Consider the following 23,396-nt stretch of genomic DNA (forward strand, 5'->3'; position numbering starts at 1 on the left):
ACGGGGAGAGGCATGGGGAGAGGACACGGGGCTTCGCAGCGCCAGCACCCTGCGTCCCCAGCAAAGGCAGAGGAAATCTGGTGCCGAGGATGAGAGCGAGCCCCGCACCGCAGTCAGAGCCCTCGGGTCCAGAGAACAGGAAAAAAAAGTAACAGGCTTATCAAAGCCTAATTAGGGACAATTCTAGCTCCTCTGTAGTCAGTGAAGTTTTGCTATTAACTATTATCAGGGCTACATTTTACCCAAGGAGATTGCCTGTTAAAAACCAGCTTAATCAACGCAGAAAGTCCTTGTAGGTCTCCCTGCTCCCACGCTGGCAACCCAGGTTACAAACCCGCTGCGTCCCAGACACGAAACAGGGATGGAGGGGAGATAAAAGGGATGGAGGGGAGATAAAAGGGACGGAGAGAGCCCAGGGGCTCAGCTGACACGTAGAGAGATGGTTCCCTCACGCGGAGCCAGCGACTCCGGAGCACAGCACCACCCCAGCATCACCCATCCTTTCAGCCCTACCCGAGCACCCCCCACCCATAAAAGCCCTTCCAGCCCATAACCACCTGCCCTCCCCCAGCAGCCCTTCATTTGGTAAGCTGATTTTTTTTTTTCTTCCCGCAGATATTTTAAGCACCTGCTGTACCCAGATTGTTTGCTTTCTGATGGAAGCAGGCAGCTTCACTCTTCTCTGTCAGGGCAGACGCGAGCCAAAGCCAGCGGGGTACAGGCCAGCCCTCTTCAAGCTGGGGAATAGCTTTATGTAACCGCAATAAAAGAGCCAAATTCAAGAAAGCTCCTTTTATCCCTGCCCTGCCACAGACCGGAGGGTTCAGACTGTGCCGCGGTTCCCTGTCTGGCAGCAGCCGTGGGGTTTTGGGTGTGTGGGGTGCACAGGTCGCCCCGGGTGCTGAGCGGGTGGAGCGCTCCTCTCCCTCCAGGCCAGAGGTACCCGTGCTTGGCCTCCCGCCCAGGAAAGCATGGACTCCCAAGGCTTGCGTTGGCACGGGGGACTGCTGCAAAGCTCCAGTCGGGATGCTTGAATTCAGAATCTGCAGGACATATTTCGCATTAATCAAATGAAAGCATCGTGTGAGGCATTTTCTATTTCAGCGTCTGAAACAGATGCTAACTACGCCGATCAGCGTGACACACGCGACGCGCTCTGGGTCTGGAGGGTGTGGGAAGCAGGGGCTCCCAGGCCGCGAGCTGCGTGCTCGGTCCGTGTGTCAAGCGACTTGCTGAGGACAGAGCCGCGATTAAGTGCCGATTAACCCACGGATGGAGAAAAAGTAATTCTGCAAACCTGCTGCCCAGACTGCAGAGTGGGAAGGGAGCCCTTCTTCGCAAGACCTCTGGACAACATGTAGTCATCTCTTACAAAGAGCCAGAAATAATTAATCCAGCTCTAACTTTTCGCATAAACCAAGAGTTTTTCAGTGCCGTGGTGCTGCTTGCTTTCCTAGAGAAGCCTTTCCTGCAGACTTTCCTTGTGCGATGACGGTAAACTGCTAGGATTTACCCTCCTGAATGCAATACGTAAGGGTGGCTTGTGTTGGTAGCTGAGCTGCTTATTGCAGGAATGGCAGCCAGATAGTGCGGAGAGAGGTGCAAGAGCCGGGCTCGGGGTGATCAAACAGTTCATTTGGGATAAGCATCCAGCAGGACAGGAGCTCAGCTAATCCTCCCCTGACTTGCTGCTTCCTCAAGGAACGTGGCGAGAGCAGGGTTCCTTGTGGCAGTGTTGGGTCTTTCCAGGAAATACTCGGAAAATACACTTTCCTAAGCTGATCTGGGAGCTCGGAGAGGCTTGAAAATGCAAAATAATTGCTGGAAAGGAATCTGAAAATGATAGCTCCTTTTCCTGCGTGGCATTACACTTCACTTCTCCTGACGGAGAGTTCAAGAGCCAGCTCTTTTTCCTCTTTTCATTAACTCCTATGACTACATACATTTCAGAAAAGCTTCCATTAGTCATTAGTCACAGTTGCTTTCCTCGCCATCCTTCACGCCTTTCAGCTACAAGATCGGGCTAACTGGTACCCGTGTAAAATAGATTTCATGATGATAAGCGTTTCCCGAAGTCCGGCTATGATCTGAACATCGTTGTGTCTGCATAGCGTTACCGCTTTCTGAGGAGTCACGATGAGTGCAAATGCAGAAAGTAATGATTTGGGACAGATACCTGATATCAAACAAATCCTCGCTCCCGCTCCTACCAGCGCCGGTTGCCTGTTGAAGAGCACCAGGCCATGAATGAGCACCGTCAGCAAGGCGATCCCTTCCAATTATCTGGAACTTAAAAGGTCTGGCACAGCACTGGGAAACTCAAGTCTCCCCCAAAAATTGCATCAGCCATGTCTCCCACCCCTTCTCATCTCAAAGCTGCCCCAGCTGTGGGCAGGCGGCTCTCGGCGCTAGGACCTGAGCGGCTTTCCCATCAAGGCTTTCGTTTTAAAGGTAGTGGTTTCCATACTTGCTCCCTGGTGAAGACTACGTTTTCATGGAAAACCTCTATGATGGGCAATGAATCCGCCTTCTGTGACCGTGGGGACTGCCTTTCCCCTTTCTCAGGCGTGAAAAACTCACGGTGAAAGTGAATACTAAGAACGGGCAGCTTAGCAGCTGGAAACGAGGGAGGAAAGCACTGGAACATCTGATGAGCCAGCTCTGGCCAAAAACTGAGAAGCTCGGCTCCCGTGAGTTGTCATTTGCCCTTGGTCCGAAAAGTGAACAACATATTTTTCCCTTCCCAGCTCGCCGCCCACATACAGAAATGCAGCCGGACAGAGGAGCGGCACCTCCGCGGCGCGTGCCAGAGGTGCCGTGCCCGCGAGGCACTCCAGATGCACGCTCCGCAGCGAAGCGAGCTGCCCAGAGCTGGCACTGTTTGCAAACAGGAGGATCTGTTGGCTCTCCCCGTAGCGCAGGCTGTTCCCCTCCGCGCTCGGTTAGCTGGCACCTCGGCCCTGCTGCTGGCGTTGCACCCTCGTGGGCACGGTGCCACCCTGGCAGATGGGCATCGTGGCAGAGCTGCGAGAGGAACAGCGTGCACATCAAGTGTCGGTGTATTAGAGGGAGGATTTGTGTTCAGGAATGTTAGAACAGCAGCTCACGCAGTGCCCCAACCCCTCCGGCGAAGGAGCCGAGCCGCTGAACGCCTGGAAGGGACAAACGCGATGAAGCAACCGTCAGCTCCCTGTGCCACCGCAGGGCAGGTGAGGGACATGGCGGGGACTGGGAGCCGACTGGGAGCACAGGTATTGCCACGTGCCTCCACGATCCTGGCTCTCTGCTGGAGAAATCCCTTGTAGCTCTTTCCCAAGAGCTCAGTCCTCCTCTGGAAGCAGCCACAGGCGCTCCACAGCTTCCACGTAAGGGGGCCATGAGCATCCTTCTCTGCTGCAGAGATAGACAGCTACGACCCATCCTGACGCTGTGCCCGCTCGGCGTTGGCCCCTTCAATTACTGCAGCTGTAGCAGCAGGATCTGAGGAGTGACCTCAAAGTAACAATAGGGATGTGCTGTGAAATTCCTATAGGAAACAACAACAACAACAAAATCTTTATTGCTGTTAACAAAAGTAGTAGCAGCCACGCTTTGTTCGAGTGGAGTTTTAACGCCAGGATTTTAACGCGTGCCCAGGGGGATATGTGCCGGTAGCGCACGGCATCACAGCTCCGTGATGCTCCTGTGGAAATACTGGCCCCAAAATCTTAGGGACTGCCCAGTGTTTTGTCTCCTTCTGCATGTTCTATGTCGTTCTTGGTTGGTGCAACGAAAGAAAATAAATTGGGTTTGGGTCCTTCTGTGCCAATTTATTACTCCTGCAGATGTAGGACCATTGCGTTCCAGCAAAAAGGGGTAAATAGGTATTGAGACTTCACAAGCAGACAAAATTGGCCACCTAACCTTTGGAGTGCTACTTGCCACCGCTGTCTACTCATGTAGAGAGCCAAATCAAAACATCCCTGGAGTGATCCTGTCATGCCCACAGAAAATGAACATGCACCACACTCTTAACACTGAAGACCCAATATGCCGTGACCCTAAAATAGCCTAACCAGGGGATCGTCACATCTTCTAGGAAATCATCAGCCCCTATTCTGTTAATGTAATTACCGCTGACTGTTCTTAAAAACAGAGCCAGTCTTATCTTGCTTTTTAAGACACGATTGCCCAGACCATCCCTTCAGTGACACCTGGGCAAGAGCTGATGAGCTCACCCTGGTATTTGCTTCTGGACGCTGAGTTCATCTGATCCCTGTGCCATTTTGGTCTGGTTCCTCCAACCCACCGGTGAAGGAGGCCTGCTCTGAGCAGCGTTAGTGCTTGGGCACTTGGCTGAAGGCGCTTGCAGGCTTTCTGCAGCTTTATGTGTCCTGACGGAAAGCTTGAGAAGATGAACGGATCATTTCCCTTGCAAGTGCTTATTAAAAATGTGAAATGCATGATGATTGCCTGCCAACCATCCAATTACTACTTCTGCCCATGACACAGAGGGATGGTGAGAGCATCTCCCAGCCAGGCACAGAGCAAATCAAAGAAGCACAAATTCTCTTATTTCTGCGGGGTCAGAGCTTCTGGCCAAGGACTAGCTGTGCTGGACGGACTTGTTCTCCTCCAACGCAAGTAACTGGCATAAGGGGTTGTCAGCACTCAGAAGCTGAATAAATGAGCAAATTTAGGTTGGAAAAGGAAGGGGAAGCCTGTTAGATGTTGAATATAGATATCATAGTATCTCTGTGAGTTGTAGCTGCTTTTCCTTGATGAAGGAGCTGCCCTGGAGCCAGGGAGGAGCCCAGCCATGCCCTCCGCTTAGGCGTGGAGGGCAGCTGGGTGTTCGTAATTTGTTTCTGCCCTAAGGATTCTCCGTTTCTTCATCGAGGCCTCACTCATCATGTTATTACAGCTCAGGTCACTGCCACGCTGGGTGAGGGCACTGGTTTACCAGGTGAGTGTCCGCTCTTGGGTAACCGTCCACCCTGGCTCCTGAGAAGAGCAGGTCTCCACCAGCACATGTGGCAGCTGTGCAAGGTTTTCCTTGGAGGGGGCGGAGGAGATTAACTTGGGCCCTGGAGCATGGCGTTGGATTGCTTCTGTGATGTCATTAGTCTGCAAAACTGCAGATGTAATGGGTTGCTGGGGAGGTGCAAGCTTGCAGGAACAGAAGCAACGGAGAGGTGTCCAAACCCACATACGGGATCAGCAGCGGAGACAAGACTCGAGCAGAAATCCCCCTGATTTTTTTCTCGTTGTGTTATCCTACAAATGCTAATAGTGACAAGGGAAGAGGAAAACAACTGAAAGCAGGATGCAGATGGTGCCCATTGCCACGTGCATACTGGATAGCACTCGTAGGACTTGCCACCCCTCATCAGCCCCAACACACATACCACAGGCCTATTGATATTTTGTGATGGGAGGGGTTCAGTACATTTCCTACCACCCACCACTACCAGCAGACAAAGTTATTTCTGATTTCCAGTCAGCAGGAGATCCACAAGCAGGTCAAGCTCTGATCATCTCTCAGACAGGGCTGGCTGGGGAGCAAGAGCTGTGGAGCACAGGTATTACAAGGACAGAGCTGTCCTCCACTTCCCCATCCACCCCAAACACTGCTGAGTCAACCCAAAACTTTACTGGGCACTAAGGAAACAAGCTACAATGTGCCTAGCCCGGACTTTCACCCATGATGGGTAGGAGCAGGGCCAGCACGGATGCTGTGGTCCCCTCAGGTCCATCCCTGGGGCAGCAGAGCTGTTTGAACGGCACACACACCCTTTACCGAAGGGGGTTGGAGGATCTGTGGCTTGGGGCTGGTGTTTCTTGGCTGTAGCCATCATCCATTGTAGGTGCATCATGTCAACCCAATGAGAAAGATCCCCCGTCCAAGGGCTCTGCACTCAGGCTCTGGTCATCCTAAAGGGAGGCTGCAGGCCAAGGCGCTGGAGATGGTCCGGTTTCAAACACTGCGTGGCGACCATCACAGTGTCACTGCTGCTGGGAAGGGCCCTGCTTCCACACACCGTCCTCTCCAATGGAGATGGCCAGGAAGAGTTGGGGGGATGCAGGTCTGACTTTTCAGTTGAACATCACCCAGGGTGGCCCATCCACCTCTCTCTCTGTATTTGACCACGCACGCTCCAAAGTTTCAGGCACTTTTCCCAGGTCCGCTAACGGTTCTTGGCAAAGAGCTGGCTCCCACCGCCAGCTCGCTGCAGCTTTTACATCTACAGATTTTCTGTTTTTACAGCCTCGCAGACGTTGCGGCGTGCAGCGCTTGTATCCGTTCTGTATCCGGAGATGGTCATTAGTCGCAGTCGCCTGGAGAAGGCTGCTGAGCTCAGCACTGTTACATTTATTATATGGTCAATCTCATAAAACAAGCGCTAAACTCAGGTGCCTTAACTTGGGTCCTCCATTTGTCAGACGGTTAAATCCACACGGAGATGGCAGTCCTCCACCGTGTAACAGCGCAGTCAATCCTGCCGGGGAGCCAGGGATGCGTGGAGCGACCTCTCCGCCTGCAGTGCCTCACGGCCTCCTTCAGTCAAAATCCTCCTCCCCAACAGCCCTGGAAACTCTTTTTTTGGGTGGCAAGTAGGCGCTAAGGCCCTCACACTGGGCATAATCCTACCAGAGTAGAGCCTTCAAGTTCATGAAGGAGTCGCCAAGCAGTGAAAACAGCTGGGTACACCCGAGACCTCAGGCGCGTGGGTGCCTACATGGGGAAGATGCATGCAGCCCTGTGAACCAAGGCTTTTCCCATTAAATATTTTCATTTCTATTTGCATCGCTTGGATCTGAACCCTGTTGCTTCTCTGCCGTGCTCCCATTCTGGGCTTTTTGCTCTCGCATGAGGATGGTAAATATCTCACCGTACCCACCCGAGAAGTGCAGCCCCGGCCAGTTTGGTGTTGCCAAGTGTCTTCAGTGACTAGCCACACCAGCTTCAGGAGTTGTCAAATGTTCTCTGGTTTTGAACATATTTTAGCTTAAAATATACTTATTTTAGCTTTAATTGCAAAAATAATTTAAGAAACTTTTGCCATAACCGCGACTTTCTCTAGGCTGAGATGACTCGCGCAGCTCATCCGAGCTGCAAGGCAGATGTCCGTCGTCCTGCCTGTCGTTTTTGGGTTTATTTTAGCTAGATTATTACCAACTTCTTCTAGCTCCAGTTTTGCTTAGCTTTGTGCAATTGCACGATTTTCCCCTCCATTAAAGAACTCATGCCGCACAGAGAGAAGTTCAAACAAACCTTAATAATCATGGCACTACGAGCTGTGCAGAGCAATGGGAAAGGGGAGAGCGTAACCCGTCGACAGGCATGAGCTAAAAATGCATAAAAATAACCCCGAATGAACCCAAAACCGAAGGGGGATGGCTCCTGCTGTGCTCCTCCAGGCAAAGCCCGTGGGAACCCAATGGCTCTCCCTGACACCGCGTCGGAGGGTGAGAATTACAGCGGGGAGAGGAATGGGGACGTGCAACTGGGGTTTCATGACCCTTTCCTTTCTCTCTCTACCTCCGAAGCAGAAGAGACGTCGCTGCCAAGAAAGCAGCTCGGCGAGGGGCAGTTTGTGGTAGGCTTCCTTGGTGCCAGAGTTTAATCATTTCGATTTCTTTGAGCCTAAAACGGAGAGAAAAGTGACCAAAACCCATTAGTTTGGGGAAAAAACTCCCACGCACCCAACCAGGTGGGTCGATTTTTGGTTTATAATTAAGCTCCCCCTCTGGGATGGCAGTGAGGGCACGCTTTTGAATGAGGCAAGGAGCAGGAGATCCTTTCCAGGCTGTTTGCCGGTGAGGGAGCAGCACGACGAAACCGTCAGCAACTGAAGAAAGGCAGAGGCATTTGCAGCCCACCTCCCAGCACGCTCCCTTATCCCGACAGCTGGAAATGGCCTCATTTTAAATATGGTTAGTGCTTTTTTTTTTTTGTCCTAAGGAGCATAAATCTCTGTGACGATGATGCCATCTGTCCATCCGAGTATGTACGCGGTGATGCGTCTCCCCACAGACATTTTGAGAGCGCTATCGCAAATGTACGTGGGGACGGCAGACCTGATCAGGCAAGAAATATTCCCAGATGGGAAGGTTTTCCCAGGACAGAGTCAGAGAACCATCGCTGGAGCACAAGGAAGCTGGAAGAGCCATGCTGCTGTCTCCTGGGAGGCTGCCTTGCCTGTGGGGATGGGGCGCAGCCGCCACGGAGGTGTCGGCAGAGCCGTGCTTTGGGAAGCGCGTCCAAAGTGAGGGGCTTTGCACGCTGGACACGTCCGCCTGGTCCCTGGCTGGGTGATGCTGCTGTGCTGAGTGGAGCGGCGCTCAAAAAATTGCACCTCATAAACCCGGAACTCCTGAATGAGGGCAAGAAAACTAGATTTACCTCCTGGCTACAAAGACTCAGCCACCAACTCCTCTTCTCAAGAAAGCCGTGTTTGAAAACCCAAGGGGACAAGAGTGCCCCTGGCGAGAGACTGCCTGAAATGCGCGGAGGGTTTTTGTTTTTTTTTCTTTTAATTATAAACGTGACTTTTTAATTCTAAACTAAGCATCCGGAGTCTCCTTCCACCTGGTGAATGGCAGATGCTGTGTTGTACTCCACTGGCTTGGTTTTTCATTTAAATATTTCTCACAGAGGACATAGTTGGGTTAAAAAGACTAAAAAATGTAGATGCACGTGTGGTTTTCTGCTATCAGACGAGCTGGCGATGATTTGAGTGGTGAGACTGGAAAATTCATCACAGCTCCTCATCTTGGTGCCCCTGGCAGAGAACACTGCTGGTGTCTCCCACCCCGCGAAACGATAACGCGGAGCATCCCTATGGCAATTACAGCCTGGAGATAACACGTAATTTGCAATGTTGCCTTAAATTGACAGCTTCGTGTAGAAGGTAACAGCCTGTGCTAACGAACGTGTGATTTATGAACTGGTGAGGCTAACGGTCTTTGTAACGTGAAATAAGAGCCTGCGGAAAGGCGGATCGGGGGTACGCGTGACCCAATCTCGCGTCACCTCTGCCCACGCTGCTTGGCTGCGGGTTATGGCCGTCGGTAGGAGACAGGGCTTTGCATTGAAGGGACTGTATCTGATAAGTTTAAGTCAATCTCGGAATTTCTAATTAGGAGATTAGCTGGAGAAAGGATTTTCCTTGCAGAACACTTAATCATTGTTCTGCTAATTGTCAAGGATCATGAGTAAAGACCTGCAGTTGCATCTCAGTAGCAGCATTAGATGCTAGTGCAGCTGGTTTAACAAGGATGTTATCACTCTCTGAAAATAGTTGACATGAAAAATCCCCAATATTTTCATCTTTTCTTGAAACGCAATGTTCTGTTTCCTCAGGTTTTGTTTTCAAAACCTGAAACATTTCTATGATTTCTGAAATGCAATATAACAATGGAACAATTTGCTTGAAAACAAAGGCTGGATCTCTTCCAAGTCATTTAACTTCCAAAAGTTTGAATTCTTCAGTTCAAAAAAAAAAAAATTCAGTCTGAGCACTTCTAACAAGAGTATCACAATTATACTTAGCCTGCCACTTGGGATTTCTCGTTACAGTGGCTTGATTCATGGGGGAAATTAACTTGTTTAAAAGTAACAGTTTTTAATAGAAATGTTCTGCTGACGATTCTCCTTGCCCATTAGCTGGATCTGTCTTGGCACAATGTCAGGTCCTGGAGGCTGGGATGAGCTCCTTGCCCCGTGCCTGCCTCGCACCCGCAGAGCGAATCCTGCCCACAGCCTGCTGCAGCAACACAACGCGTACCAAGAAAGCTACTGTAATCATTTTATTTTTAAAAAAAAAACATTTAAAGTCTTGAAAACTTCCAAAGTCAGCACTTGAAGAAACATGAAATGCAATGAATTAATGAGAAACAGAGAATGAATCATTAAAATTGCATCACTGCCACGTGTTCCTGATCGCATCTCCCATAATGTTCTCACAGCCTGAACAATTGATTAGGAAAAACACCGCAGTACGCTAAAAATTGGAAACAGTTAAGAAGAAACAGGATTAGCAAAGTCTTAGAGGAAAGGTCAATTATTTCTCCCAATTTATTGCTAACCTGACATCTGTAAACAAATCACTGGAGGAACTCCCCAAAGACCGCACTCTGTCCAACAAGACATCCTAATTAATGAGGATGCGCTACGCAAACACAAACAGAAGCGGAGAGAGATCATATCTGAACCCAGCCTCAAAAAGGTTCAGCGGAACCGGTTACCCAGAGGCTGCGGGAGATCAATAAATGAGAAGAAGGTTTGGGAGAGTCAGAATTTGCTGTAAAGGCGAATAATCTTTGCGGTCATCAGAGCTAAGATGGCAAAATGAATTAAATGAGTGCAGAGAAGACTTAGCGAGGCTGGCTTAGCGATCAAAGAGGTTGCAGTCACCCGTTCGGCTTTGCGGCAGCTGGGGGCTCGGCCAGGGTTTTCGGTTGCCCTGCCCGCGTGGCTTTAGATGCTCTTGGACTTAGCGAGCATCTCGCTGACCTTCACTGGCTCTGAAGGCCAAGCCATCGTGCCTGCAGAGCGCTCCAAGGCGGTGCCTGATCCTGCCATTGTTCCAGCCAAGTTCCCAGACCCAAATGTTGGCTTTTTCTCCTCTCTGGCTGCTGGTTGGCGGCCGTGCCTGGAGAGTCGTGCACCACAGCGGCATCCTCTCCACCGGCCAAATCCGCCGGGCACGGCGCCTGCTCCAGAGCCCTCCGCAAGCAACCCTGGGTCGTGGTGGTGAGTATTAAAGATCCCTCTTCATCAGTATCCCAACGATTAAATATGTATAGAGGCATCTGACATCTAATTTATTTCTTTTGTGTTGTAAATTCCTTTTCTCGTTGGCTTTTTTTTGAGCTGCTTATAATTAAGACCTTCAGACAGAGCTCAGCATGGCTGGAAACCCGCCACGCTGCTGGTGTACCCAACGCTGTTAAAGTGCATCCCCTCTCCCAGTCAACCAAGAGATTCTTCTTTATTAATTCCAGTAATGATTTGATTTCCTTCTTTCTTAACGAACAGAGTGACACTGCATTGAGTCACTGATGTGCAACTTGCTGTTTTTTCCCTCCCTTTGGAAAGTTTTCAAAATATTTGTAAATTTTAAAAGGAGCAGAGAAAGAAAGAAAATAAAGTTGCATTGTGTTTATTTGGCTAGCGCTCCCCTTTCTCTTTTCCATCAGCGGGAATGGTGATCCATCCTATTGCCCGGGCTGCCACGGGGCTGCCTTCGGCAGGTGGATGGATGCCCGGCATCCCCTCTGCTCGTCTCTCCTTGCCAAGCAGTGCTGCCAGGGGACCAGCCACCACACCAAGGATCAGAGACCTCTGTGCCCACTGACCCACACCTCGGGGGGTCTTCCTCAAAGGGGGTTATTGTGATGGTGTTGCTTTGGGAAGTGCGTTGAGGTCTTTGGGCAGTTGCGAATCCAACCCAACACCCATACATCCCAGAGGAGCTGTTCCCCATTCCAGAGAATCCCCAACAGCAATGGCACGGGCAGCTTCCCTCTGCAGGGTCCTCTGCTCCCCTCCCAGCCCCTCACTACCACAAAATGCTGGGGAGGAGCAGTCTTTTCCTCTTGCCTGACGTACTCGGATGTGAATAACCAAGAAAGCTTTAGGAGCTGTTGAAATGCTCAGAAAGTGTCTGCATCCAGACACCGGTGGTCCTGTGGGACTTCTGCCATTGCGTCATGGTTAGGAGCCACTGGTTCCTGGGGACGACGCTGCACCTGGGATGCAAGCCTAGCCAGGAGGAATCCGCACAAAGGATTCCAAGAGCTGTCACCTACGCGGGGGCAGGGGGCGGGGCGGAAATGCAAGCGCTGAGCCAGCTGCGGGAGGAACCGGCACTGAACACAATTAGGATGGGATACACCAGGCTCGTGCAGAAAGTCACCACCTGGCTGGATGCTGCAGTTGCAGCTGAAGGTGACGAACTTTCCAGCCTTGTCAGTTCAGGAAGTCAACAGAATAGCAAGGACGGTAACCACTGCCAGCCACAGCGCCAGCAGAGATTAGACTCTGCAAGAAGCACCGGGAGGCAAATGAATGTCCTGCAGATTCAAAGCAGGGGACTGCTCCAAGGCAGAGAAGTCTAAGGAGGGAGATTCCTCTGCAAGCTGGAGCACGCTCCTGGAGACCATAGATGGATCAGATGGACCGCCAGGTCTGATCCAGCTCTTCCCGTGGGACTCGAGAGACTCTCAGAGTAGACCTGAATCCTCGACTCTCTAATGCAAACCCCAAAGCTCAGGTCTTCGTGGTGTTGGGGCAGCATGACCCAAACAGTAAATGGAGCTCTGGCACGGTCTCAGCCCAACGATTCTCAGAAAGACATTTTCCATCTTTGTTCCTACCTAAGACAAGCAGTGAGAAGATGTTTCCATTCCCCTGTGCCCAGGGCTGGGAGCGAAAGGGGCAGATCAACACACTCCTGGGGTCTTGACAACCCCAGGACACTTCAAACCCCAACATCTTTCACCTCCTGGCTCTGCCCGGGCTGAGTCGGGGCTCTTGGCTCCCGCCCGGTGCGGTTCCTCCAGCCACCTCCACATCAGCTCCTGCACAATCTGCCGGCAGAAGCATCGCTCCCTCCTACAGCCGCGGCGTGCTCTGCAGCGAGGAGTGACTCTCCCTCCAGATGGCTGTAAAGGTTAACAAGGAATTTATTCAGAGTTACATACAAATCAGATTGTCTTTTTTTTTTTTTCCAAGAGGGAACAAAAACAACCACATAATTTCAAGCCCACACAGGCAGCGCAGCCTTCCAAGGTGGCTCAGTTGCTATAGACGACCACAGGCAGCCGAGCTGTCACGCTGAGCCCCATGGCATCGCGGGGACCCGCCGTGAGTCAGGGGACGGGGGTGAGCTGCGCTTCCGTCCCCCTGCTTGGCGCCCGGCTCCAGCCGGGCTCCTCGCCTACCTCCCGGGATGTACCAGGCAGAGGGATGAGCTGGCTGCCCAGGCTGCCTTCCTATGGCACTGGGAGGACCTGCACTTCTCCAGGGTGATGTCTGGCCCCATCTGGCCATGGCCAGTGGAGAAAGGTGGCCCATGGTGGCACTTAAATGGATGGGGTGGGTTCCTCTGCAGGGTGCTGAAAAATGGAAGGATGGGAGATGTGGGGCAGAAACCGAAATCTGATGGTGTTTTTGCCATCACCAGTGGACACTCAGCTTGGTGCTGCTCTGTCCCTGCTGCTCTGCTCCATTTTCCCCCCGACACCTTTCCTTCACACCACGTGGGAACCCCACAGCTTGTGGCCAAGCCAGTCCCCACCAAAACTCATCGTCCTACCTGCAAAACCTCACCCATGGCCAGCCAAGGGGCGTGCCCACCACCCCACTAGCTGATGGCTTGCACATCACCTCTTAGGGACCAGGACCACCAAACCTCTTTGGTTTAGTCTGCGAATCACTCAGCACACCTCTGGCCTCCACATGGAAAGGGGTAGATGCAGAGATACCTGATTTTTTGGAACCCTTCAAGGCTTACACTAGCAGAGCACCGGGTCTGTGATGCTGCAGAGGTTCGTAGCAGATGGGAACTGCTGTGAACGTGGAATGAAGATAGATGTTTGTGAGAGAAATCTCCAGGAGGAACATCACACGAGAGCTACGAGAACTACCTGTATCGATCACCTGAGGACACCATAGCAGTGACGACACTGGGAACCCCCAAGGACTGGTTTGCACCGAGATCTGGCTGTGGACAGCAAAGACGAGCAGCCTGCTCCAGCACCGGATCTCCCCGGGGACGGCCCTACAGCAGCTCTTGGGGGAGGCACCCCGGTGGCAACGGGATGAACATGGCCTTTCCCAGCAGTGATGGACCATCTGCATTTTGGGCGGCGATCTCCCAGGTCCTGGAGGGCTGCGACATGAATTCCAGATGCAGATTGAGTCCTTTACCAGCCTGATAAGCCTCCCCCAAAACTCTGATACAATAGATTTTTACAAGTTCAGGATAGAATTGGGGTCAGGAACAGAAAGGTCACCGAGGACATTACTATTCATGCAAAAAAATGTTGCATTTGAGTGAGACCAACGCAGCAATACAGGATCACGGGACACGCTGACAGGTGTCAATCATTTCCTACAGCTTTGCCCCCAGCAGACACAATGCAAGGACTTGGCCAGACGTACAAAACCTCCCCATTTTTTTTTGTCCAGGGTGGCTCCCTTGGCCCTGCCGAAGTGGGCTAGTGGAGCAGCGACATGTCCCTTCTCATTTTACATGGATGGAAATGCGGAGGGCACAGCAGCTCGATTTGGGGGGGGAGGAAGGGGAAGAACGTTTCTCCCTCCCCTCCAAGAGAAAAGGTGATTTATTACCAGGTTCCTGGCGATTCCTCTGGGCATACAGTGGGGATAAAGGTGAACAGAGAGGGTTGATTTGAGTTTGCAGAAGGAAAGAGCGCACTTTCATCTCCACGGGGGCTTGAAGCATCATCTGATATTTTTAAGAGTAGTTCAAGGGCAGATTGCGTCCTGCCGTTCTTGCCACACAGCCTTATTGATCAAATACAGCCGGTGCCATGCCTGGGCTACCTGGACAGAAGACGCTTCTCTGGCCCTCCCGGATGGATGCCAATTTAGGAAACAAACGGGCTCATCCCACCCCGGACACCACTACTCTGCAGCGTAAGCCCTGTGAGTTCGAGGCAGACCCTCAAAATAGTCTTCAAATGTTCACCTGGACATTTTAAAGCTGTTTAATAGAACCAGGATCACATCTTTTCATGTCATCGCTGGCCGTTAAATCTGACAGTCGAACGGAGAAGAGGAGGGGAAGAGCTGAAGGAGAAGCTGTAGTTGGCGATTATCAGTAAGAAGAAGCAGAGCACACGCCACGTTAGGAATGTGCTTATAAAATGTGTTCCTCGGCTGTACATTTGCAACATGTGTGTCTTCTTTTTTAGCACTGATGTGCAGCATAATCCAAAATCTGGCACTGTGGGTTTTTTCCCCCCAAGCCTGTCCTGTTACCCAAATTGCTTTGGCTCAAAACATTAGTTCCCTTGGGCATCTGTTATCCGCAGACCTCGCCATGCCAACTGAACGGCTTCCAGGAGCTCTGATGTCTCTCTTTTTATTTTATTTTTTTTAATACTGTGAATCACTTTACTCCATCCACCTTCTGGAACAATTCTCCAGAGGGTATTGATTCTGCCAAGTATCTGCTCATGCAGGAAAACCACAGCCATTCTTCCGCTGGAAGTTTTCACTTCTTATGGCCATTAAAGTCCCTTCAATCCTATTTCCCGATAAATCTTGGGGGCAATGTATCAAAACAAGTTGTCCCTGCAGATATCTGTGGGGTGGATTGCCTGGAGCCCATCCCTACTGCTCCCAGATGTTTGATGCCCACCAGGACTGCAAGCAGCTGCAGTGGCTCTTCCCTCTTGTTCCCCACCATGGGTCATGGTTTTCCCATGGGTTTCCCCAAAATTTATCCTAGACCCTATGTGGAGAGTCACTGGAACAGGAGAGGAAAGGACTGGGGAGTGAAATGACAGCTTTTGTTGATGGTCCTAAATCATTTAGGATATTAAGGACAAGGGCTGACTGTGAGGAATTGCAGAAGGGCTTTTTGATGAGTGACCAGCCAAGAAAATGACAGGAGAAATTCAGTGTGGATAAATAGCGGGGCATGTGGGAAAAAGCATTCCCAACTGCAGAAATAAAATGATGGGCTCTGAGCTGCCTATTAACTTTCAGGAACAAGATCTCAGGGTTATAATAGATAGTTCTCCGAAAACATCAGCTCTTTGCTCAGCAGACATCAGAGAAAAAAAAAAAAAAAAGGCATCTTGAATGTTAGGGATTACTCAGAGGAGAATAGAGAGGAAAACAGAGGAAAAATCACGCCGCCACTCCATAAATCCCCTGTGCACCTACACACTGAATGCCATGCAGGTGAAAAGGGATGTAATGGAGCTGAGCAAGCTCTGGAGAAAGGTGGGAAGGGTGATTAAACATGCTGAACGGCTTTTGCACAGGGAATGAGGACGCAGGTGGGGAGCTCTGAGGCTAGAGCTCCACCACGGCCTTCCACCCGCGATGACAAGGCTTTCCCACCCACGAGGAGACAGCCGGTGGCCACGGCTCAGCCCCTGACTCAGCGGCTCCTCATCAGAGGGTGATTCAAGCCCACCTAGTGCTTCCCCTGGGTTTCCAGTTGGTATTTCCACCGCCCCCTCCTCTTGCCACGCAGGAGCCGACGGCCACCACGCACATGGCACCGTGCTCCACGGGCACCGCGTGTCCCCCGCGCTGGGCAAGCGGTGTGGGCGCCGGGGAAGAGGAATCGGAGCGTCTTGGCAAAAGAGCAAGGGACGCATGCCAAAAAAAAATAAAATAAAAATAAAGGAGGAAGATCTAGCTTCACCTTCTGTTCTTGTAATTCTTCTGTGCTGGCAAATCTGGTGGGAGGAGGAAAAGGGAAAAAGGCAGAAAATCCAGCCCACCGATGGAGGCAGGATTACTGCACTGGAAAGGAAAGAAAAAGCAAGAGAGTTTGGAGCTGAACCCATCCACCACCATTTGAAATGCTCAAGTCCATATTCTGCCTCCCAGCCGCAATTCTTGGGTACGGCAGGGGCTGGGGAAAGTCTTAATCTGGGATGAGACCTAACACCAAACACCTTCTGGCACTGGAAATCGGGGCAGCGGATGGCTGAGAAGAGAGGGAGGGATGCAGAAAAAGAGAAGGACAAGAGCAAGGAAACACTTGTGCAAAGCAAACACTTGTGCAAAGCGGCTCTAAGGAGGACAGGGACGTGTAGGATGCACCTGGGGACTCCTCACCAGCCGCGGTGGCACGGGTGAGGAGCATCACCTACATCCCCGCTGCTGGGGCCATCGTTCTCCATCCGGATGGCACAAAAGGCATCAGCCCGGCTCCTGCGTGCGCAGCGCCTTGCACCAGCACACTGGTGAGCCACCGCGGAGCAGCTGCCCGTGGGAGTGCGTGAACAGGAGCGCAACCGCCGCCGTAGTGGCAGATGGAGCAAGGCGGGAGCGAGGAGCGGATTCGGGCCGGCGAGATGTTAACAAAACTGTGGCTCCTGCTAACACTTATCCGCAACTGGCCGGCTCCCCTGCGTGCCGTTGTCTCTGCCCTTCTACCTGGAGGGCTGGCGTGCTTTTTGCAGACAGGCTCTGATGTCTAAATACAGCCGCTCCCGACCGTTTCTGCATTATCAGCGAACGCAGGTTCCCTTTGCAAAGGGAAAAAAGAAATTGAGCGTGAACGTGTATATAAGCAAACAGCTCAAACCGGCGTTTTTGCAGGATTCGCCTTATCTGCCGCTGGCAGGTTGGCGCGTGGCCACGGGGAAGGAGCGCTGGGGCGCGGGAACCGGCGGCCTCCGCAGAGTCAGGCTCCCCTTTGGCGGGGTGCGACACCAAGAACGAGACCATCCTCGCCTTGACAGCTTGCGCGTGAGGAGAAAAAGCAGAGAAAAAAAAAAAAGAGAGGCGGGAATGGAGAGACATGTCCAAGAACACACGCCGATGGGCGGCACGGACAGTCCCAGCCCGGCGCGCCGCTGCTTCCTGCCCTTCAAGTGATGCATCCCCTGAGGTCCTCCTCTCTCAGCTCCGGCACTCCTCAGGTCCTCCAGACAAGGACAGAACAAGCCCGGTGGGGAAGAGCGGATGATATTTGCAGCTCTGGAGGACTGGGTATAACGTATCTCTTCATTTGGTATGCGTGGTTTGGCTTGGGATATTTATTGCTGGGGCAACTGTCTGCTCCCAGCACGGCGCTCGTCCGTTCACAGGGCAGCAGGCACCGCGCGGAGCAGGAGGAGGAGGGCTGCTCGCTCTGCCCTGTGCAGGGACATCTTCACCTTTTCATCCCTTCCTATCATTTCTTCCTCGGGTCTCCTCCAGCATCCCTGGTGCTGCCAAGGAGGAATCGCAGCTCACAAGAAATTACAAGGAAATAAGTTTGTCCCCGTATAAATTATTAATTTTAATCACATGGAGAAATAATAGATTCCGCTGCACACTGGCCTTCGCCCATCAGACAGAGCGTCCTTGCAGAAGCAATGACTAGATTCACCCTCCTTGGAGATATTAGCAGAATTTTGCCGTGTTCTGGAGCAGGGAAGGAATTTCCACCCATTACTGCATATATCTAAGTTTTTGCCAAGAAAAGTTTATTGTGCTTGGAGTGAATTATTTCCCCTTGGTCTCCTCCTGCCAAAGTCCTGCCCTGAAATCAAGGAAGCTGCCTTCAGGAGAGGATGTGACTTGAGAGAAAGTCTTTAAATTTTGCGTCGTTGTTTCAGATTGGTGCACACGTGAGCTTTATGGAGAAAACCAGCGAGCAAAATCTCACATCAGCGCAGCCGATGGTCCCGCTCCTGCCCGATCCGCGGGGGCTGCCTGTGCGCCGTGTTGCACAAGGGTACCGTGCGATAACGCGCTCCTGGTGTGAGTTTGGGGACAAGCTGTCCTCGAGCAGAATTTGACGGAAGTGGGATGCAAATCAGGCACATTGATGAAGGCAAAGTGCCTTGCAGGGGTACGGCTCGCTCAGGCCGGACCAACCTTCTGGCGAGAGGGCGACACATATTTACTGCCTGAACCAAACCCGCGAGGTCAGCACCAGACGAGAGGCAGCTCTCTCCAGTTCATGCCTGGAGTGCAGATGGAGGGAGGAAGCACGAGCCCACTCAGGGCGACCGGACCAAACCCCAAACCCAGACGTCCTTTTCCAGGCTGCCGTGTCCCGCGGCCACGCTTCCCATCGCTGCTTCTCCTGCCCGCGCAGCAGACGGGGACCCACCACCACCTCCTCTCCCTCTCCTTTTGCAAAGCTTCCTTAATCGCCGGGGCTGCAAGGGGTCCTTTTACAGAACCTTTTCAATTCGCTCTTCCGTTTCTCCGTACATCAATTTTTTTTGTTTCTCCGTGGTTTCACAGGGATGTATGTGGGATTATGAATAAGGCATTGTGAGCTGCACTGAATGTGTTATTTAATGAACTGTATGAAATATTAAACCATGCCTGATATGAAGCATGGTGAATTCTGTAAGAAATAATATATTACACTTGGGGAGGACTGAAGATAATCAAATATAATGAATGAATTTGGAATCAGGACACACAGAGCTTAGAGAAGTTAAGTTTTGTTCATTGTGAGCCTGAATTATATGTGACAACTGTTCAAGGCAGGTTCTTCCACCTCATGTTTTCTCCTGTTGTGAATGACATTATTGTATTTTTCCATTTAACATAAATCTATTTTTCGGAAGGCTGCTTCCACCCGAATGGCATCGGCAGATCCCATTAATCATGGTGCTCTCAATCACTCAGAATTATTTAGAGCCCCTTTTGTGTGGCTCTGGCTCTTTCCTCATTTCTGATTAATCTTAAACTAAACCAACTAAATAAATAAAACTGCAAGGATCCAAAGAGCATCCCTGTGAAGATCTTATTTAAGCGAGACACATGTTGACAGCTTAGGAGCTGATCCTGTGCAGGCTGGGAAATTTCTGCTCCTGGAGGCTTCAGGAGGAGGAAGGGGATTTTTTGGTCCAAAGCGGGAGGTTCCACTTGGAAAGGAGCCGAAGCCTTGATGTCGATGAGTCTCAGCTTTCTCCATTTTGGGATCTTGGGCATAGCCCATCTCATTTGGTCCTGAGCCTCTTCTACCTCTACATCTGATGTCTGATGGGCCACGGTGGCCATCTGCCACACGGTGGCTTGTGCCATCCATGTGCTACGGCCAACTGCAAGGACGGGGCATGGAGAAGGGTCTACTTTTGAGCTCCATTCCAGGTTTCCACGCCAGGGCTGGATGCCAAGCTGAGCCAACCTACTCATGCAATGTGAGAGAACACTGCTGCTCTGGCTTTTCCGTACCTCTCTGTTTCCCAGGTGATGATTGCTATGGCAATGCCACCCCCTGCCACCCGCCAGGAGCCAGCTACGCCCCAGCAAAGCCAGCCCTCCAGGTGCTTCTCCAGCAAAACCCCAGGAAATCACCATCTGGATGCCCGCACGTGCAAAGGTGCTGCTGTTTCTCCAGCTAGAGCCACGACGGTGAAAAGGTGGCGGATTTTAAAGCCCGTAATTTTAGCACAGCTACGCGCTGTGCACCAAGCACACTGGAAGGAGCGTGCAAAACTCCTACCCGATACCTCCTGGCAGAGACGTATCTGGAGTTGATGAGAATTGGAAATGGTCGTTTAATTCCCAGTGTCATGGCCAGGGTACGCTGCAGTAAGCAAGATGAATATAGCGTTCGTGTGTTAGAGAGTCTTTCCTTGACAGAAACCCCAGGATGCTTGGTGAAGCATGCCAACGGCGCACATCCATACGTTAACCCCAGCCCTACATCTTTATATTAGTGAGTGATGTATTTTTATGGCTGTTTTTCACATCCATATTTGGGCCTTAGAAACACCACGTGCATGAGTCACAGACGCCAAGGCCTCCCTTCTGCGCGAGTTTCGCAGCACCCTGCTGCGCGGGGGGGTGCTGCGCGCCCCTGCAGAGCTGCCCAAGGAGCCGGCTCAGCCTCGCCACGTGCCACAGGTTAAACTCTGTCCTTGCCAGATTTGGGGTATTAGGGCTAAAACAAAGACAGGGTGGCAGGCAAAACCACAGGGATCACTTTAAACGCCCATCGCGGGGCCGATCTCTGACGAAGGGTGGCTGCTCTGCCACCTCTCCGAGGGTGCGACGTCCCTCCGCGGTTCGGCTGACTTTGGTTCTAGCTAATAAACAAATTGATTCAGCCTGGCTATGCGGAGTCCTGAGTAATTTCAATATTGAACCTCAGCTCTAATTAATTCACTCAATACAGTCAACACAAACCATAGGCAACGCAGGGATGCCAGTGCCACGCTGGGCAGCTCGAGTCCCCCGCACCCGGGCCGAGCCCAGAGAGGGGGACACTGCACAGCGCCCAGGTGGGACAAACATCCCAGGAAAACTTGGCTGGGACACCAGGGACTCCTGCCTACCCAAAAAACATCCATAGGACCCCAAAGGAACCAGCACAGATCATCTTCACCTGAGACACCCACGCAGCCCAGGCCGAGAAACAAATGCCTGCTTCATTTGGAGTAGTAATTTTGGAGTTTGCAGGCAAAATTCTTTTAAATGCAAGAGCTTGATAGCCCTGAAATCGGGGAAAAGGGCGAGTGCTCTCATGGGGACCTCACCCAGCCATACGCTGATTGCCATGCTTTCTCCCACCGGGCGCGGGGAGGTGTCCCAGGCTGCTTGCGGCCAGGGCACGAGGCCACCCCGGGCACCCAGGAGGTGAATGAGTGCCTGTCACGTCTAGAATATAACTCCTGAGCCACGAGACCGAGTTTTGTGGAGCCTCGTGGAATCCCGGGTGACGGGGGCTGTGGAGTGACGGCGTCACACCCTGTTCGGAGCAGCCCAGCGAGGAAGCCAGGGAGTAGGAAGGACCTTTTTCTTTTTTTTGCTGGGAGACGTAAAGGCTGCTAATAAATAATAGAGAGCAGTGTTATTACTTTTTTATCTTAGGAAGTCAGACCAGCTTATGAAACCCAGACTGGAGCAGAATGCTAATCGGTGAGACTTGGCAGGATGAAGTTATCGCTCCTGACCCGCACAAGAGTTAACTTGAGCTGAAAGGAGAGGAGCCTCCCTTCCCCGGCATTTGCTTTGCACGGAGCCTGTCTCTCCAAATGACTCTGCTCCTACCTCGGAGCATGCCTGGCTGATGGGCAGAGCCTCCTCCCAGTTCCTTCCCTGACTATCGCTCCCCTGATAAACGCCAAGGACGCAAGGCGAGCCTTGAGAGGCTGAGGATGCTGGCTGGGGATGAGCGCGGCACACGTGCGAAGCGAGACGTGGTCCTTGTCCCGCAGCGTGAAACCACCGTGGGAACGGTCAGCAGCCAGCAACCGGGGACCCACCAGCCTGATATTTAACTGTGATGCTTCATCTCTTTGCCCTCCCTATCAAAGAGGATGGATGGTTTCTTGAGGGCAAGGATGGTGCGCACAGTTGCTGGAGGTGGTGACACCTGCCCGGAGAGCTGCGCTTTCCGCATGCCCAGGCTGGGGTGCCAGCTCCGGGAGAGCCTCAACATCTCTGGCAAGCGCCACGTGCTCCAGCAATTAACGCTGCTTTAGCTTTCTTCAACGGCGAGGAGCAAACAGGTCAAGGGAGGAAGAGTAACAGGGCAGCCGCGAGGAAAGGCAGCGCAGTTCAGCAGGAAGGGGCAAGCAGGGCTGGGAAGCAGAAGGCAAGCCAACGACGCGCTGTTTGGGATGAGGACGTGTCAAAGTTCGCTTTTCCAAAGGTGAAACACCAGCTCACTTGCCAAACCTCCCCATTGCTCTGCTGACCACGTGCGAAGCTGCGGGTTACAGCGTGTCGCTGGGCCCAGCACTGTGACGTCAGGGGCTCCGGGGTGCTCTGCTCAGAGTTCGGGCAGCAGAACAGCAGCAAAGCGCACACCCGTGCTCTGCCTTCAGCGCCGCTGCTATTTCTCAGCCCCCAGGCTCCCGCGCAGGATACGACCCTGTAGCTCACACACCTCTCATCGCACCAGCTGACTTCAGATAATTCCCTGAGAGTTGTTTTGGATAAACTGCTATTTAAGCGTGCTATTTACAGATGGTGGAAGGTGCTATATCAGGAATCTGCGGAGAGCAAAATATTCTGTTTATTCACAAGGGAGACACGTCTGATCCTCGGCAGTGCCACCTTCGCCGCCGTGCCGGCGCTGGCCGCGGGGACGGCCCTTTCATGGCAGGACCGGCCTCGCTCCGCACGCTCGGAGACGTGGCACGAGCTGTTTTCACTTTTTTCTCCCCACCGGTGCAAACGGGGGCTGTGAGTGACGCCGACAGAGGCGAGATGGCGTACGGGCTGCCAACATCACCGCGACCAGCCCAGGGGACTGGTACCCGTGCCACAGCGCTGGCCTCGTGGTCCTGTCTGTGGCAGCCCATCTTCACGAAATCCTTTCCCTGCACGTGCCCGAGGGATACCGTGGGTTCCCGGCGCTGATGCTCACCGCTCTCTCCCCCGTGGCACAACTAACGGCAGCTGCGGGGAGCCCTGTCTGCCTGCCCAGAGGAATTACAGCGAGAGTATCGAAGCGCTGTCATCCTCTGAATGATTTTGCCTCCTTCCTCTGAAAGCAGGGGGCACACAAGGTGGCAGGGCTATTTTTCTAATTATTAGATTTTACTGGAAATCGATACGCAAATAAGATGATTTTTTGGTCCTAATACGTCCATAGCTCTTCTCGCAGGGCCCAGGTATTGCACAGCCCCCTCCGAGGCTCTTGCAGCGGTGTGATGGATAGCCCACATCTAACCCTGCTCCGGACCTTTGCTGGCAAGTGGGGTTGGATTAAGCCATGAGTACAAGACGGGGT

Source organism: Chlamydotis macqueenii, chromosome 14 (assembly GCF_036417535.1).
Source record: "Chlamydotis macqueenii isolate bChlMac1 chromosome 14, bChlMac1.mat, whole genome shotgun sequence".
NCBI lineage: Eukaryota > Metazoa > Chordata > Aves > Otidiformes > Otididae > Chlamydotis > Chlamydotis macqueenii.